The 16,035-nt window shown below is 44.7% G+C and overlaps 20 non-coding genes across 20 annotated transcripts; all 20 read right to left on the reverse strand.

Annotated features, from left to right (window-relative positions):
• Positions 1 to 375: 375 nt before the first annotated feature.
• On the reverse strand, positions 376 to 448 carry trnak-cuu. Its single transcript has one exon. It is a non-coding gene; the product is annotated as a tRNA-Lys (tRNA).
• Positions 449 to 1,389: 941 nt separating this feature from the next.
• Positions 1,390 to 1,462, reverse strand: trnak-cuu. Its single transcript has one exon. It is a non-coding gene; the product is annotated as a tRNA-Lys (tRNA).
• A 941-nt stretch (positions 1,463 to 2,403) lies between these two features.
• trnak-cuu lies at positions 2,404 to 2,476 on the reverse strand. The gene has a single exon. It is a non-coding gene; the product is annotated as a tRNA-Lys (tRNA).
• A 978-nt stretch (positions 2,477 to 3,454) lies between these two features.
• Positions 3,455 to 3,527, reverse strand: trnak-cuu. Its single transcript has one exon. It is a non-coding gene; the product is annotated as a tRNA-Lys (tRNA).
• Positions 3,528 to 4,468: 941 nt separating this feature from the next.
• On the reverse strand, positions 4,469 to 4,541 carry trnak-cuu. The gene has a single exon. It is a non-coding gene; the product is annotated as a tRNA-Lys (tRNA).
• A 433-nt stretch (positions 4,542 to 4,974) lies between these two features.
• Positions 4,975 to 5,047, reverse strand: trnak-cuu. Its single transcript has one exon. It is a non-coding gene; the product is annotated as a tRNA-Lys (tRNA).
• Positions 5,048 to 5,988: 941 nt separating this feature from the next.
• On the reverse strand, positions 5,989 to 6,061 carry trnak-cuu. Its single transcript has one exon. It is a non-coding gene; the product is annotated as a tRNA-Lys (tRNA).
• Positions 6,062 to 6,494: 433 nt separating this feature from the next.
• trnak-cuu lies at positions 6,495 to 6,567 on the reverse strand. Its single transcript has one exon. It is a non-coding gene; the product is annotated as a tRNA-Lys (tRNA).
• Positions 6,568 to 7,000: 433 nt separating this feature from the next.
• trnak-cuu lies at positions 7,001 to 7,073 on the reverse strand. Its single transcript has one exon. It is a non-coding gene; the product is annotated as a tRNA-Lys (tRNA).
• Positions 7,074 to 8,011: 938 nt separating this feature from the next.
• Positions 8,012 to 8,084, reverse strand: trnak-cuu. Its single transcript has one exon. It is a non-coding gene; the product is annotated as a tRNA-Lys (tRNA).
• Positions 8,085 to 8,517: 433 nt separating this feature from the next.
• Positions 8,518 to 8,590, reverse strand: trnak-cuu. Its single transcript has one exon. It is a non-coding gene; the product is annotated as a tRNA-Lys (tRNA).
• Positions 8,591 to 9,023: 433 nt separating this feature from the next.
• Positions 9,024 to 9,096, reverse strand: trnak-cuu. Its single transcript has one exon. It is a non-coding gene; the product is annotated as a tRNA-Lys (tRNA).
• A 433-nt stretch (positions 9,097 to 9,529) lies between these two features.
• trnak-cuu lies at positions 9,530 to 9,602 on the reverse strand. Its single transcript has one exon. It is a non-coding gene; the product is annotated as a tRNA-Lys (tRNA).
• Positions 9,603 to 10,035: 433 nt separating this feature from the next.
• On the reverse strand, positions 10,036 to 10,108 carry trnak-cuu. The gene has a single exon. It is a non-coding gene; the product is annotated as a tRNA-Lys (tRNA).
• A 941-nt stretch (positions 10,109 to 11,049) lies between these two features.
• On the reverse strand, positions 11,050 to 11,122 carry trnak-cuu. Its single transcript has one exon. It is a non-coding gene; the product is annotated as a tRNA-Lys (tRNA).
• Positions 11,123 to 12,061: 939 nt separating this feature from the next.
• trnak-cuu lies at positions 12,062 to 12,134 on the reverse strand. The gene has a single exon. It is a non-coding gene; the product is annotated as a tRNA-Lys (tRNA).
• A 941-nt stretch (positions 12,135 to 13,075) lies between these two features.
• On the reverse strand, positions 13,076 to 13,148 carry trnak-cuu. Its single transcript has one exon. It is a non-coding gene; the product is annotated as a tRNA-Lys (tRNA).
• Positions 13,149 to 14,087: 939 nt separating this feature from the next.
• Positions 14,088 to 14,160, reverse strand: trnak-cuu. The gene has a single exon. It is a non-coding gene; the product is annotated as a tRNA-Lys (tRNA).
• Positions 14,161 to 14,593: 433 nt separating this feature from the next.
• On the reverse strand, positions 14,594 to 14,666 carry trnak-cuu. The gene has a single exon. It is a non-coding gene; the product is annotated as a tRNA-Lys (tRNA).
• Positions 14,667 to 15,607: 941 nt separating this feature from the next.
• trnak-cuu lies at positions 15,608 to 15,680 on the reverse strand. Its single transcript has one exon. It is a non-coding gene; the product is annotated as a tRNA-Lys (tRNA).
• Positions 15,681 to 16,035: the final 355 nt, after the last annotated feature.

A 16,035-nucleotide genomic window follows, 5' to 3' on the forward strand; every position in this document is an offset into this window, starting at 1 on the left:
TGGTGATCAGTGAGAGTGTTGTTAATGGATACTGTGGTGTAATCTGTGAGCGTGTTGTACTTATACAGCAGTATACAGCAATTAGATGACAAGGTTGTGCGTTCAAGCTCCACCAGGAGCAAGTATTCTTCTTGAACCCTCTCCCTGTCTATTTCTTGTCCAGAAAAGGAGCATTTATTCAATCTATTTCATAAGTAATTGGTATGTCATTGAGATAACAGGCCAGACTACAGGCACAGCTACGATTCAAGTCCATAGTCTTCTGCATTACCAGCAATGCCTGACACATCAGCAATGCAGGATGGCAAGCCTGCTCGAAAATCCAAGCGGTTGGCTTTTCGCAAAGTGAGTTGGAACATCGGCTGAGAAAATAATCACCCAACGTGGGGCTCGAACCCACGACCCTGAGATTAAGAGTCTCATGCTCTACCGACTGAGCTAGCCAGGTGCCTGAATGGCAATATTGTATTGGTCTGAATATCGTACAGCTCCGTTTGTGCAAAATATGGTGATCAGTGAGAGTGTTGTTAATGGATACTATGGTGTAATCTGTGAGCGTGTTGTACTTATACAGCAGTATACAGCAATTAGATGACAAGGTTGTGCGTTCAAGCTCCACCAGGAGCAAGTATTCTTCTTGAACCCTCTCCCTGTCTATTTCTTGTCCAGAAAAGGAGCATTTATTAAATCTATTTCATAAGTAATTGGTATGTCATTGAGATAACAGGTCAGACTACAAGCACAGCTACGATTCAAGTCCATAGTCTTCTGCATTACCAGCAATGCCTGACACATCAGCAATGCAGGATGGCAAGCCTGCTCGAAAATCCAAGCGGTTGGCTTTTCGCGAAGTGAGTTGGTGCTTCGGCTCAGACAAGAATCACCCCATTTGTGGTATCGACCCTACGATTCTGAGGTTAAGAGGCTCATGCTCAAATGTCTGAGCTTGCCAGGCAGGTCAATTGTAGTACTGACTTGGACTGAATATCGTACAGATCTGTTGGTGCAAAATATGGTGATCAGTAAGCATGCTTTGCATAGCTCCTGTGGTTCAGTCGGTTTGCGCCTGGTACTTATACAGCAGTATGCAGCGCAGCAAATGCCGAGGTTGTGGGTTTGAGCCTCCCCAGGAGCAACTTATTTTCTTGAACCCTCTGCCTGTCTATTTCTTGTCCAGAAAAAGAGGATTTATTCAATCTATTTCATAAGTAATTGGTAAGTCATTGCGATAACAGGTCAGAGTGCAGGGACAGCTACTATTCAATAGTATAGTCTTCTGCATTACCAGCAATGCCTGACACATCAGCAATGCAGGATGGCAAGCCTGCTCGAAAATCCAAGCGGTTTGCTGTTCGCGAAGTGAGTTGGTACTTTGGCAGAGAAAATAATCACCCAACGTGGGGCTCGAACCCACGACCCTGAGATTAAGAGTCTCATGCTCTACCGACTGAGCTAGCCAGGTACCTCAATGGTAATCTTGTATTGGTCCGAATATCGTACAGCTCCGTTTGTGCAAAATATGGTGATCAGTGAGAGTGTTGTTAATGGATACTGTGGTGTAATCTGTGAGCGTGTTGTACTTATACAGCAGTATACAGCAATTAGATGACAAGGTTGTGCGTTCAAGCTCCACCAGGAGCAAGTATTCTTCTTGAACCCTCTCCCTGTCTATTTCTTGTCCAGAAAAGGAGCATTTATTAAATCTATTTCATAAGTAATTGGTATGTCATTGAGATAACAGGTCAGACTACAAGCACAGCTACGATTCAAGTCCATAGTCTTCTGCATTACCAGCAATGCCTGACACATCAGCAATGCAGGATGGCAAGCCTGCTCGAAAATCCAAGCGGTTGGCTTTTCGCGAAGTGAGTTGGTGCTTCGGCTCAGACAAGAATCACCCCATTTGTGGTATCGACCCTACGATTCTGAGGTTAAGAGGCTCATGCTCAAATGTCTGAGCTTGCCAGGCAGGTCAATTGTAGTACTGACTTGGACTGAATATCGTACAGATCTGTTGGTGCAAAATATGGTGATCAGTAAGCATGCTTTGCATAGCTCCTGTGGTTCAGTCGGTTTGCGCCTGGTACTTATACAGCAGTATGCAGCGCAGCAAATGCCGAGGTTGTGGGTTTGAGCCTCCCCAGGAGCAACTTATTTTCTTGAACCCTCTGCCTGTCTATTTCTTGTCCAGAAAAAGAGGATTTATTCAATCTATTTCATAAGTAATTGGTAAGTCATTGCGATAACAGGTCAGAGTGCAGGGACAGCTACTATTCAATAGTATAGTCTTCTGCATTACCAGCAATGCCTGACACATCAGCAATGCAGGATGGCAAGCCTGCTCGAAAATCCAAGCGGTTTGCTGTTCGCGAAGTGAGTTGGTACTTTGGCAGAGAAAATAATCACCCAACGTGGGGCTCGAACCCACGACCCTGAGATTAAGAGTCTCATGCTCTACCGACTGAGCTAGCCAGGTACCTCAATGGTAATCTTGTATTGGTCCGAATATCGTACAGCTCCGTTTGTGCAAAATATGGTGATCAGTGAGAGTGTTGTTAATGGATACTGTGGTGTAATCTGTGAGCGTGTTGTACTTATACAGCAGTATACAGCAATTAGATGACAAGGTTGTGCGTTCAAGCTCCACCAGGAGCAAGTATTCTTCTTGAACCCTCTCCCTGTCTATTTCTTGTCCAGAAAAGGAGCATTTATTCAATCTATTTCATAAGTAATTGGTATGTCATTGAGATAACAGGCCAGACTACAGGCACAGCTACGATTCAAGTCCATAGTCTTCTGCATTACCAGCAATGCCTGACACATCAGCAATGCAGGATGGCAAGCCTGCTCGAAAATCCAAGCGGTTGGCTTTTCGCAAAGTGAGTTGGAACATCGGCTGAGAAAATAATCACTCAACTTGGGGCTCGAACCCACGATCCTGAGATTAAGAGTCTCATGCTCTACCGACTGAGCTAGCCAGGTGCCTGAATGGTAATCTTGTATTGGTCCGAATATCGTACAGCTCCGTTTGTGCAAAATATGGTGATCAGTGAGAGTGTTGTTAATGGATACTGTGGTGTAATCTGTGAGCGTGTTGTACTTATACAGCAGTATACAGCAATTAGATGACAAGGTTGTGCGTTCAAGCTCCACCAGGAGCAAGTATTCTTCTTGAACCCTCTCCCTGTCTATTTCTTGTCCAGAAAAGGAGCATTTATTAAATCTATTTCATAAGTAATTGGTATGTCATTGAGATAACAGGTCAGACTACAAGCACAGCTACGATTCAAGTCCATAGTCTTCTGCATTACCAGCAGACTACTATTCAATAGTATAGTCTTCTGCATTACCAGCAATGCCTGACACATCAGCAATGCAGGATGGCAAGCCTGCTCGAAAATCCAAGCGGTTTGCTGTTCGCGAAGTGAGTTGGTACTTTGGCAGAGAAAATAATCACCCAACGTGGGGCTCGAACCCACGACCCTGAGATTAAGAGTCTCATGCTCTACCGACTGAGCTAGCCAGGTACCTCAATGGTAATCTTGTATTGGTCCGAATATCGTACAGCTCCGTTTGTGCAAAATATGGTGATCAGTGAGAGTGTTGTTAATGGATACTGTGGTGTAATCTGTGAGCGTGTTGTACTTATACAGCAGTATACAGCAATTAGATGACAAGGTTGTGCGTTCAAGCTCCACCAGGAGCAAGTATTCTTCTTGAACCCTCTCCCTGTCTATTTCTTGTCCAGAAAAGGAGCATTTATTCAATCTATTTCATAAGTAATTGGTATGTCATTGAGATAACAGGTCAGACTACAAGCACAGCTACGATTCAAGTCCATAGTCTTCTGCATTACCAGCAATGCCTGACACATCAGCAATGCAGGATGGCAAGCCTGCTCGAAAATCCAAGCGGTTGGCTTTTCGCGAAGTGAGTTGGTGCTTCGGCTCAGACAAGAATCACCCCATTTGTGGTATCGACCCTACGATTCTGAGGTTAAGAGGCTCATGCTCAAATGTCTGAGCTTGCCAGGCAGGTCAATTGTAGTACTGACTTGGACTGAATATCGTACAGATCTGTTGGTGCAAAATATGGTGATCAGTAAGCATGCTTTGCATAGCTCCTGTGGTTCAGTCGGTTTGCGCCTGGTACTTATACAGCAGTATGCAGCGCAGCAAATGCCGAGGTTGTGGGTTTGAGCCTCCCCAGGAGCAACTTATTTTCTTGAACCCTCTGCCTGTCTATTTCTTGTCCAGAAAAAGAGGATTTATTCAATCTATTTCATAAGTAATTGGTAAGTCATTGCGATAACAGGTCAGAGTGCAGGGACAGCTACTATTCAATAGTATAGTCTTCTGCATTACCAGCAATGCCTGACACATCAGCAATGCAGGATGGCAAGCCTGCTCGAAAATCCAAGCGGTTTGCTGTTCGCGAAGTGAGTTGGTACTTTGGCAGAGAAAATAATCACCCAACGTGGGGCTCGAACCCACGACCCTGAGATTAAGAGTCTCATGCTCTACCGACTGAGCTAGCCAGGTACCTCAATGGTAATCTTGTATTGGTCCGAATATCGTACAGCTCCGTTTGTGCAAAATATGGTGATCAGTGAGAGTGTTGTTAATGGATACTGTGGTGTAATCTGTGAGCGTGTTGTACTTATACAGCAGTATACAGCAATTAGATGACAAGGTTGTGCGTTCAAGCTCCACCAGGAGCAAGTATTCTTCTTGAACCCTCTCCCTGTCTATTTCTTGTCCAGAAAAGGAGCATTTATTCAATCTATTTCATAAGTAATTGGTATGTCATTGAGATAACAGGCCAGACTACAGGCACAGCTACGATTCAAGTCCATAGTCTTCTGCATTACCAGCAATGCCTGACACATCAGCAATGCAGGATGGCAAGCCTGCTCGAAAATCCAAGCGGTTGGCTTTTCGCAAAGTGAGTTGGAACATCGGCTGAGAAAATAATCACCCAACGTGGGGCTCGAACCCACGACCCTGAGATTAAGAGTCTCATGCTCTACCGACTGAGCTAGCCAGGTGCCTGAATGGCGATATTGTATTGGTCCGAATATCGTACAGCTCCGTTTGTGCAAAATATGGTGATCAGTGAGAGTGTTGTTAATGGATACTGTGGTGTAATCTGTGAGCGTGTTGTACTTATACAGCAGTATACAGCAATTAGATGACAAGGTTGTGCGTTCAAGCTCCACCAGGAGCAAGTATTCTTCTTGAACCCTCTCCCTGTCTATTTCTTGTCCAGAAAAGGAGCATTTATTCAATCTATTTCATAAGTAATTGATATGTCATTGAGATAACAGGTCAGACTACAGGCACAGCTACGATTCAAGTCCATAGTCTTCTGTATCACCAGCTATGCCTGACACGTCAGCAATGCAAGGTGGCAAGCCTGCTCGAAAGTCCAGGTGAATGGCTGTTTGCAAAGTGAGTTGGTGCTACGGCTCAGACAAGAATCACCCCATTTGTGGTATCGACCCTACGATTCTGAGGTTAAGAGGCTCATGCTCAAATGTCTGAGCTTGCCAGGCAGGTCAATTGTAGTACTGACTTGGACTGAATATCGTACAGATCTGTTGGTGCAAAATATGGTGATCAGTAAGCATGCTTTGCATAGCTCCTGTGGTTCAGTCGGTTTGCGCCTGGTACTTATACAGCAGTATGCAGCGCAGCAAATGCCGAGGTTGTGGGTTTGAGCCTCCCCAGGAGCAACTTATTTTCTTGAACCCTCTGCCTGTCTATTTCTTGTCCAGAAAAGGAGCATTTATTCAATCTATTTCATAAGTCATTGGTATGTCATTGCGATAACAGGTCAGAGTGCAGGGACAGCTACTATTCAAAAGTATAGTCTTCTGCATTACCAGCAATGCCTGACACATCAGCAATGCAGGATGGCAAGCCTGCTCGAAAATCCAAGCGGTTGGCTGTTCGCGAAGTGAGTTGGTACTTTGGCAGAGAAAATAATCACCCAACGTGGGGCTCGAACCCACGACCCTGAGATTAAGAGTCTCATGCTCCACCGACTGAGCTAGCCAGGTACCTCAATGGTAATCTTGTATTGGTCCGAATATCGTACAGCTCCGTTTGTGCAAAATATGGTGATCAGTGAGAGTGTTGTTAATGGATACTGTGGTGTAATCTGTGAGCGTGTTGTACTTATACAGCAGTATACAGCAATTAGATGACAAGGTTGTGCGTTCAAGCTCCACCAGGAGCAAGTATTCTTCTTGAACCCTCTCCCTGTCTATTTCTTGTCCAGAAAAGGAGCATTTATTCAATCTATTTCATAAGTAATTGGTATGTAATTGAGATAACAGATCAGACTACAGGCACAGCTACGATTCAAGTCCATAGTCTTCTGCATTACCAGCAATGCCTGACACATCAGCAATGCAGGATGGCAAGCCTGCTCGAAAATCCAAGCGGTTGGCTTTTCGCGAAGTGAGTTGGTACATCGGCTGAGAAAATAATCACCCAACGTGGGGCTCGAACCCACGACCCTGAGATTAAGAGTCTCATGCTCTACCGACTGAGCTAGCCAGGTACCTCAATGGAAATATTGTATTGGTCCGAATATCTTACAGCTCCGTTTGTGCAAAATATGGTGATCAGTGAGAGTGTTGTTAATGGATACTGTGGTGTAATCTGTGAGCGTGTTGTACTTATACAGCAGTATACAGCAATTAGATGACAAGGTTGTGCGTTCAAGCTCCACCAGGAGCAAGTATTCTTCTTGAACCCTCTCCCTGTCTATTTCTTGTCCAGAAAAGGAGCATTTATTCAATCTATTTCATAAGTAATTGGTAAGTCATTGCGATAACAGGTCAGAGTGCAGGGACAGCTACTATTCAAAAGTATAGTCTTCTGCATTACCAGCAATGCCTGACACATCAGCAATGCAGGATGGCAAGCCTGCTCGAAAATCCAAGCGGTTGGCTTTTCGCGAAGTGAGTTGGTACATCGGCTGAGAAAATAATCACCCAACGTGGGGCTCGAACCCACGACCCTGAGATTAAGAGTCTCATGCTCTACCGACTGAGCTAGCCAGGTACCTCAGTGGTAACCTTGTATTGGTCCGAATATCGTACAGCTCCGTTTGTGCAAAATATGGTGATCAGTGAGAGTGTTGTTAATGGATACTGTGGTGTAATCTGTGAGCGTGTTGTACTTATACAGCAGTATACAGCAATTAGATGACAAGGTTGTGCGTTCAAGCTCCACCAGGAGCAAGTATTCTTCTTGAACCCTCTCCCTGTCTATTTCTTGTCCAGAAAAGGAGCATTTATTCAATCTATTTCATAAGTAATTGGTAAGTCATTGCGATAACAGGTCAGAGTGCAGGGACAGCTACTATTCAAAAGTATAGTCTTCTGCATTACCAGCAATGCCTGACACATCAGCAATGCAGGATGGCAAGCCTGCTCGAAAATCCAAGCGGTTGGCTTTTCGCGAAGTGAGTTGGTACATCGGCTGAGAAAATAATCACCCAACGTGGGGTCGAACCCACGACCCTGAGATTAAGAGTCTCATGCTCTACCTACTGAGCAAGCCAGGTACCTCAATGGTAATCTTGTATTGGTCCGAATATCGTACAGCTCCGTTTGTGCAAAATATGGTGATCAGTGAGAGTGTTGTTAATGGATACTGTGGTGTAATCTGTGAGCGTGTTGTACTTATACAGCAGTATACAGCAATTAGATGACAAGGTTGTGCGTTCAAGCTCCACCAGGAGCAAGTATTCTTCTTGAACCCTCTCCCTGTCTATTTCTTGTCCAGAAAAGGAGCATTTATTCAATCTATTTCATAAGTAATTGGTAAGTCATTGCGATAACAGGTCAGAGTGCAGGGACAGCTACTATTCAAAAGTATAGTCTTCTGCATTACCAGCAATGCCTGACACATCAGCAATGCAGGATGGCAAGCCTGCTCGAAAATCCAAGCGGTTGGCTGTTCGCGAAGTGAGTTGGTACTTTGGCAGAGAAAATAATCACCCAACGTGGGGCTCGAACCCACGACCCTGAGATTAAGAGTCTCATGCTCTACCGACTGAGCTAGCCAGGTACCTCAGTGGTAATCTTGTATTGGTCCGAATATCGTACAGCTCCGTTTGTGCAAAATATGGTGATCAGTGAGAGTGTTGTTAATGGATACTGTGGTGTAATCTGTGAGCGTGTTGTACTTATACAGCAGTATACAGCAATTAGATGACAAGGTTGTGCGTTCAAGCTCCACCAGGAGCAAGTATTCTTCTTGAACCCTCTCCCTGTCTATTTCTTGTCCAGAAAAGGAGCATTTATTCAATCTATTTCATAAGTAATTGGTATGTCATTGAGATAACAGGTCAGACTACAGGCACAGCTACGATTCAAGTCCATAGTCTTCTGCATTACCAGCAATGCCTGACACATCAGCAATGCAGGATGGCAAGCCTGCTCGAAAATCCAAGCGGTTGGCTTTTCGCGAAGTGAGTTGGTACATCGGCTGAGAAAATAATCACCGAACGTGGGGCTCGAACCCACGACCCTGAGATTAAGAGTCTCATGCTCTACCGACTGAGCTAGCCAGGTACCTGAATGGCAATATTGTATTGGTCCGAATATCGTACAGCTCCGTTTGTGCAAAATATGGTGATCAGTGAGAGTGTTGTTAATGGATACTGTGGTGTAATCTGTGAGCGTGTTGTACTTATACAGCAGTATACAGCAATTAGATGACAAGGTTGTGCGTTCAAGCTCCACCAGGAGCAAGTATTCTTCTTGAACCCTCTCCCTGTCTATTTCTTGTCCAGAAAAGGAGCATTTATTAAATCTATTTCATAAGTAATTGGTATGTAATTGAGATAACAGATCAGACTACAGGCACAGCTACGATTCAAGTCCATAGTCTTCTGCATTACCAGCAATGCCTGACACATCAGCAATGCAGGATGGCAAGCCTGCTCGAAAATCCAAGCGGTTGGCTTTTCGCGAAGTGAGTTGGTACATCGGCTGAGAAAATAATCACCCAACGTGGGGCTCGAACCCACGACCCTGAGATTAAGAGTCTCATGCTCTACCGACTGAGCTAGCCAGGTACCTCAATGGCAATATTGTATTGGTCCGAATATCGTACAGCTCCGTTTGTGCAAAATATGGTGATCAGTGAGAGTGTTGTTAATGGATACTGTGGTGTAATCTGTGAGCGTGTTGTACTTATACAGCAGTATACAGCAATTAGATGACAAGGTTGTGCGTTCAAGCTCCACCAGGAGCAAGTATTCTTCTTGAACCCTCTCCCTGTCTATTTCTTGTCCAGAAAAGGAGCATTTATTCAATCTATTTCATAAGTAATTGGTAAGTCATTGCGATAACAGGTCAGAGTGCAGGGACAGCTACTATTCAAAAGTATAGTCTTCTGCATTACCAGCAATGCCTGACACATCAGCAATGCAGGATGGCAAGCCTGCTCGAAAATCCAAGCGGTTGGCTGTTCGCGAAGTGAGTTGGTACTTTGGCAGAGAAAATAATCACCCAACGTGGGGCTCGAACCCACGACCCTGAGATTAAGAGTCTCATGCTCTACCGACTGAGCTAGCCAGGTACCTCAGTGGTAATCTTGTATTGGTCCGAATATCGTACAGCTCCGTTTGTGCAAAATATGGTGATCAGTGAGAGTGTTGTTAATGGATACTGTGGTGTAATCTGTGAGCGTGTTGTACTTATACAGCAGTATACAGCAATTAGATGACAAGGTTGTGCGTTCAAGCTCCACCAGGAGCAAGTATTCTTCTTGAACCCTCTCCCTGTCTATTTCTTGTCCAGAAAAGGAGCATTTATTCAATCTATTTCATAAGTAATTGGTATGTCATTGAGATAACAGGTCAGACTACAGGCACAGCTACGATTCAAGTCCATAGTCTTCTGCATTACCAGCAATGCCTGACACATCAGCAATGCAGGATGGCAAGCCTGCTCGAAAATCCAAGCGGTTGGCTTTTCGCGAAGTGAGTTGGTACATCGGCTGAGAAAATAATCACCGAACGTGGGGCTCGAACCCACGACCCTGAGATTAAGAGTCTCATGCTCTACCGACTGAGCTAGCCAGGTACCTGAATGGCAATATTGTATTGGTCCGAATATCGTACAGCTCCGTTTGTGCAAAATATGGTGATCAGTGAGAGTGTTGTTAATGGATACTGTGGTGTAATCTGTGAGCGTGTTGTACTTATACAGCAGTATACAGCAATTAGATGACAAGGTTGTGCGTTCAAGCTCCACCAGGAGCAAGTATTCTTCTTGAACCCTCTCCCTGTCTATTTCTTGTCCAGAAAAGGAGCATTTATTAAATCTATTTCATAAGTAATTGGTATGTAATTGAGATAACAGATCAGACTACAGGCACAGCTACGATTCAAGTCCATAGTCTTCTGCATTACCAGCTATGCCTGACACGTCAGCAATGCAAGGTGGCAAGCCTGCTCGAAAGTCCAGGTGAATGGCTGTCTGCAAAGTGAGTTGGTGATTCGGCTCAGACAAGAATCACCCCATTTGTGGTATCGACCCTACGATTCTGAGGTTAAGAGGCTCATGCTCAAATGTCTGAGCTTGCCAGGCAGGTCAATTGTAGTACTGACTTGGACTGAATATCGGACAGATCTGTTGGTGCAAAATATGGTGATCAGTAAGCATGCTTTGCATAGCTCCTGTGGTTCAGTCGGTTTGCGCCTGGTACTTATACAGCAGTATGCAGCGCAGCAATTGCCGAGGTTGTGGGTTTGAGCCTCCCCAGGAGCAACTTCTTTTCTTGAACCCTCTGCCTGTCTATTTCTTGTCCAGAAAAAGAGGATTTATTCAATCTATTTCATAAGTAATTGGTAAGTCATTGCGATAACAGGTCAGAGTGCAGGGACAGCTACTATTCAAAAGTATAGTCTTCTGCATTACCAGCAATGCCTGACACATCAGCAATGCAGGATGGCAAGCCTGCTCGAAAATCCAAGCAGTTGGCTGTTCGCGAAGTGAGTTGGTACTTTGGCAGAGAAAATAATCACCCAACGTGGGGCTCGAACCCACGACCGTGAGATTAAGAGTCTCATGCTCTACCGACTGAGCTAGCCAGGTCCCTCGATGGTAATCTTGTATTGGTCCGAATATCGTACAGCTCCGTTTGTGCAAAATATGGTGATCAGTGTGAGTGTTGTTAATGGATACTGTGGTGTAATCTGTGAGCGTGTTGTACTTATACAGCAGTATACAGCAATTAGATGACAAGGTTGTGCGTTCAAGCTCCACCAGGAGCAAGTATTCTTCTTGAACCCTCTCCCTGTCTATTTCTTGTCCAGAAAAGGAGCATTTATTCAATCTATTTCATAAGTAATTGGTAAGTCATTGCGATAACAGGTCAGAGTGCAGGGACAGCTACTATTCAAAAGTATAGTCTTCTGCATTACCAGCAATGCCTGACACATCAGCAATGCAGGATGGCAAGCCTGCTCGAAAATCCAAGCGGTTGGCTTTTCGCGCAGTGATTTGGTACATCGGCTGAGAAAATAATCACCCAACGTGGGGCTCGAACCCACGACCCTGAGATTAAGAGTTTCATGCTCTACCTACTGAGCAAGCCAGGTACCTCAATGGTAATCTTGTATTGGTCCGAATATCGTACAGCTCCGTTTGTGCAAAATATGGTGATCAGTGAGAGTGTTGTTAATGGATACTGTGGTGTAATCTGTGAGCGTGTTGTACTTATACAGCAGTATACAGCAATTAGATGACAAGGTTGTGCGTTCAAGCTCCACCAGGAGCAAGTATTCTTCTTGAACCCTCTCCCTGTCTATTTCTTGTCCAGAAAAGGAGCATTTATTCAATCTATTTCATAAGTAATTGGTAAGTCATTGCGATAACAGGTCAGAGTGCAGGGACAGCTACTATTCAAAAGTATAGTCTTCTGCATTACCAGCAATGCCTGACACATCAGCAATGCAGGATGGCAAGCCTGCTCGAAAATCCAAGCGGTTGGCTGTTCGCGAAGTGAGTTGGTACTTTGGCAGAGAAAATAATCACCCAACGTGGGGCTCGAACCCACGACCCTGAGATTAAGAGTCTCATGCTCTACCGACTGAGCTAGCCAGGTACCTCAATGGCAATATTGTATTGGTCCGAATATCGTACAGCTCCGTTTGTGCAAAATATGGTGATCAGTGAGAGTGTTGTTAATGGATACTGTGGTGTAATCTGTGAGCGTGTTGTACTTATACAGCAGTATACAGCAATTAGATGACAAGGTTGTGCGTTCAAGCTCCACCAGGAGCAAGTATTCTTCTTGAACCCTCTCCCTGTCTATTTCTTGTCCAGAAAAGGAGCATTTATTCAATCTATTTCATAAGTAATTGGTATGTCATTGAGATAACAGGTCAGACTACAGGCACAGCTACGATTCAAGTCCATAGTCTTCTGTATCACCAGCTATGCCTGACACATCAGCAATGCAAGGTGGCAAGCCTGCTCGAAAGTCCAGGTGAATGGCTGTCTGCAAAGTGAGTTGGTGATTCGGCTCAGACAAGAATCACCCCATTTGTGGTATCGACCCTACGATTCTGAGGTTAAGAGGCTCATGCTCAAATGTCTGAGCTTGCCAGGCAGGTCAATTGTAGTACTGACTTGGACTGAATATCGGACAGATCTGTTGGTGCAAAATATGGTGATCAGTAAGCATGCTTTGCATAGCTCCTGTGGTTCAGTCGGTTTGCGCCTGGTACTTATACAGCAGTATGCAGCGCAGCAATTGCCGAGGTTGTGGGTTTGAGCCTCCCCAGGAGCAACTTCTTTTCTTGAACCCTCTGCCTGTCTATTTCTTGTCCAGAAAAAGAGGATTTATTCAATCTATTTCATAAGTAATTGGTAAGTCATTGCGATAACAGGTCAGAGTGCAGGGACAGCTACTATTCAAAAGTATAGTCTTCTGCATTACCAGCAATGCCTGACACATCAGCAATGCAGGATGGCAAGCCTGCTCGAAAATCCAAGCAGTTGGCTGTTCGCGAAGTGAGTTGGTACTTTGGCAGAGAAAATAATCACCCAACGTGGGGCTCGAACCCACGACCGTGAGATTAAGAGTCTCATGCTCTACCGACTGAGCTAGCCAGGTCCCTCGATGGTAATCTTGTATTGGTCCGAATATCGTACAGCTCCGTTTGTGCAAAATATGGTGATCAGTGTGAGTGTTGTTAATGGATACTGTGGTGTAATCTGTGAGCGTGTTGTACTTATACAGCAGTATACAGCAATTAGATGACAAGGTTGTGCGTTCAAGCTCCACCAGGAGCAAGTATTCTTCTTGAACCCTCTCCCTGTCTATTTCTTGTCCAGAAAAGGAGCATTTATTCAATCTATTTCATAAGTAATTGGTAAGTCATTGCGATAACAGGTCAGAGTGCAGGGACAGCTACTATTCAAAAGTATAGTATTCTGCATTACCAGCAATGCCTGACACATCAGCAATGCAGGATGGCAAGCCTGCTCGAAAATCCAAGCGGTTGGCTTTTCGCGCAGTGATTTGGTACATCGGCTGAGAAAATAATCACCCAACGTGGGGCTCGAACCCACGACCCTGAGATTAAGAGTTTCATGCTCTACCTACTGAGCAAGCCAGGTACCTCAATGGTAATCTTGTATTGGTCCGAATATCGTACAGCTCCGTTTGTGCAAAATATGGTGATCAGTGAGAGTGTTGTTAATGGATACTGTGGTGTAATCTGTGAGCGTGTTGTACTTATACAGCAGTATACAGCAATTAGATGACAAGGTTGTGCGTTCAAGCTCCACCAGGAGCAAGTATTCTTCTTGAACCCTCTCCCTGTCTATTTCTTGTCCAGAAAAGGAGCATTTATTCAATCTATTTCATAAGTAATTGGTAAGTCATTGCGATAACAGGTCAGAGTGCAGGGACAGCTACTATTCAAAAGTATAGTCTTCTGCATTACCAGCAATGCCTGACACATCAGCAATGCAGGATCGCAAGCCTGCTCGAAAATCCAAGCGGTTGGCTGTTCGCGAAGTGAGTTGGTACTTTGGCAGAGAAAATAATCACCCAACGTGGGGCTCGAACCCACGACCCTGAGATTAAGAGTCTCATGCTCTACCGACTGAGCTAGCCAGGTACCTCAGTGGTAATCTTGTATTGGTCCGAATATCGTACAGCTCCGTTTGTGCAAAATATGGTGATCAGTGAGAGTGTTGTTAATGGATACTGTGGTGTAATCTGTGAGAGTGTTGTACTTATACAGCAGTATACAGCAATTAGATGACAAGGTTGTGCGTTCAAGCTCCACCAGGAGCAAGTATTCTTCTTGAACCCTCTCCCTGTCTATTTCTTGTCCAGAAAAGGAGCATTTATTCAATCTATTTCATAAGTAATTGGTATGTCATTGAGATAACAGGTCAGACTACAGGCACAGCTACGATTCAAGTCCATAGTCTTCTGCATTACCAGCAATGCCTGACACATCAGCAATGCAGGATGGCAAGCCTGCTCGAAAATCCAAGCGGTTGGCTTTTCGCGAAGTGAGTTGGTACATCGGCTGAGAAAATAATCACCGAACGTGGGGCTCGAACCCACGACCCTGAGATTAAGAGTCTCATGCTCTACCGACTGAGCTAGCCAGGTACCTGAATGGCAATATTGTATTGGTCCGAATATCGTACAGCTCCGTTTGTGCAAAATATGGTGATCAGTGAGAGTGTTGTTAATGGATACTGTGGTGTAATCTGTGAGCGTGTTGTACTTTTACAGCAGTATACAGCAATTAGATGACAAGGTTGTGCGTTCAAGCTCCACCAGGAGCAAGTATTCTTCTTGAACCCTCTCCCTGTCTATTTCTTGTCCAGAAAAGGAGCATTTATTCAATCTATTTCATAAGTAATTGGTATGTCATTGAGATAACAGGTCAGACTACAGGCACAGCTACGATTCAAGTCCATAGTCTTCTGTATCACCAGCTATGCCTGACACATCAGCAATGCAAGGTGGCAAGCCTGCTCGAAAGTCCAGGTGAATGGCTGTTTGCAAAGTGAGTTGGTGATTCGGCTCAGACAAGAATCACCCCATTTGTGGTATCGACCCTACGATTCTGAGGTTAAGAGGCTCATGCTCAAATGTCTGAGCTTGCCAGGCAGGTCAATTGTAGTACTGACTTGGACTGAATATCGTACAGATCTGTTGGTGCAAAATATGGTGATCAGTAAGCATGCTTTGCATAGCTCCTGTGGTTCAGTCGGTTTGCGCCTGGTACTTATACAGCAGTATGCAGCGCAGCAATTGCCGAGGTTGTGGGTTTGAGCCTCCCCAGGAGCAACTTCTTTTCTTGAACCCTCTGCCTGTCTATTTCTTGTCCAGAAAAAGAGGATTTATTCAATCTATTTCATAAGTAATTGGTAAGTCATTGCGATAACAGGTCAGAGTGCAGGGACAGCTACTATTCAAAAGTATAGTCTTCTGCATTACCAGCAATGCCTGACACATCAGCAATGCAGGATGGCAAGCCTGCTCGAAAATCCAAGCAGTTGGCTGTTCGCGAAGTGAGTTGGTACTTTGGCAGAGAAAATAATCACCCAACGTGGGGCTCGAACCCACGACCGTGAGATTAAGAGTCTCATGCTCTACTGACTGAGCTAGCCAGGTCCCTCGATGGTAATCTTGTATTGGTCCGAATATCGTACAGCTCCGTTTGTGCAAAATATGGTGATCAGTGTGAGTGTTGTTAATGGATACTGTGGTGTAATCTGTGAGCGTGTTGTACTTATACAGCAGTATACAGCAATTAGATGACAAGGTTGTGCGTTCAAGCTCCACCAGGAGCAAGTATTCTTCTTGAACCCTCTCCCTGTCTATTTCTTGTCCAGAAAAGGAGCATTTATTCAATCTATTTCATAAGTAATTGGTAAGTCATTGCGATAACAGGTCAGAGTGCAGGGACAGCTACTATTCAAAAGTATAGTCTTCTGCATTACCAGCAATGCCTGACACATCAGCAATG

Source organism: Oncorhynchus mykiss, chromosome 20, assembly GCF_013265735.2.
Source record: "Oncorhynchus mykiss isolate Arlee chromosome 20, USDA_OmykA_1.1, whole genome shotgun sequence".
In the NCBI taxonomy this organism is placed as follows: domain Eukaryota; kingdom Metazoa; phylum Chordata; class Actinopteri; order Salmoniformes; family Salmonidae; genus Oncorhynchus; species Oncorhynchus mykiss.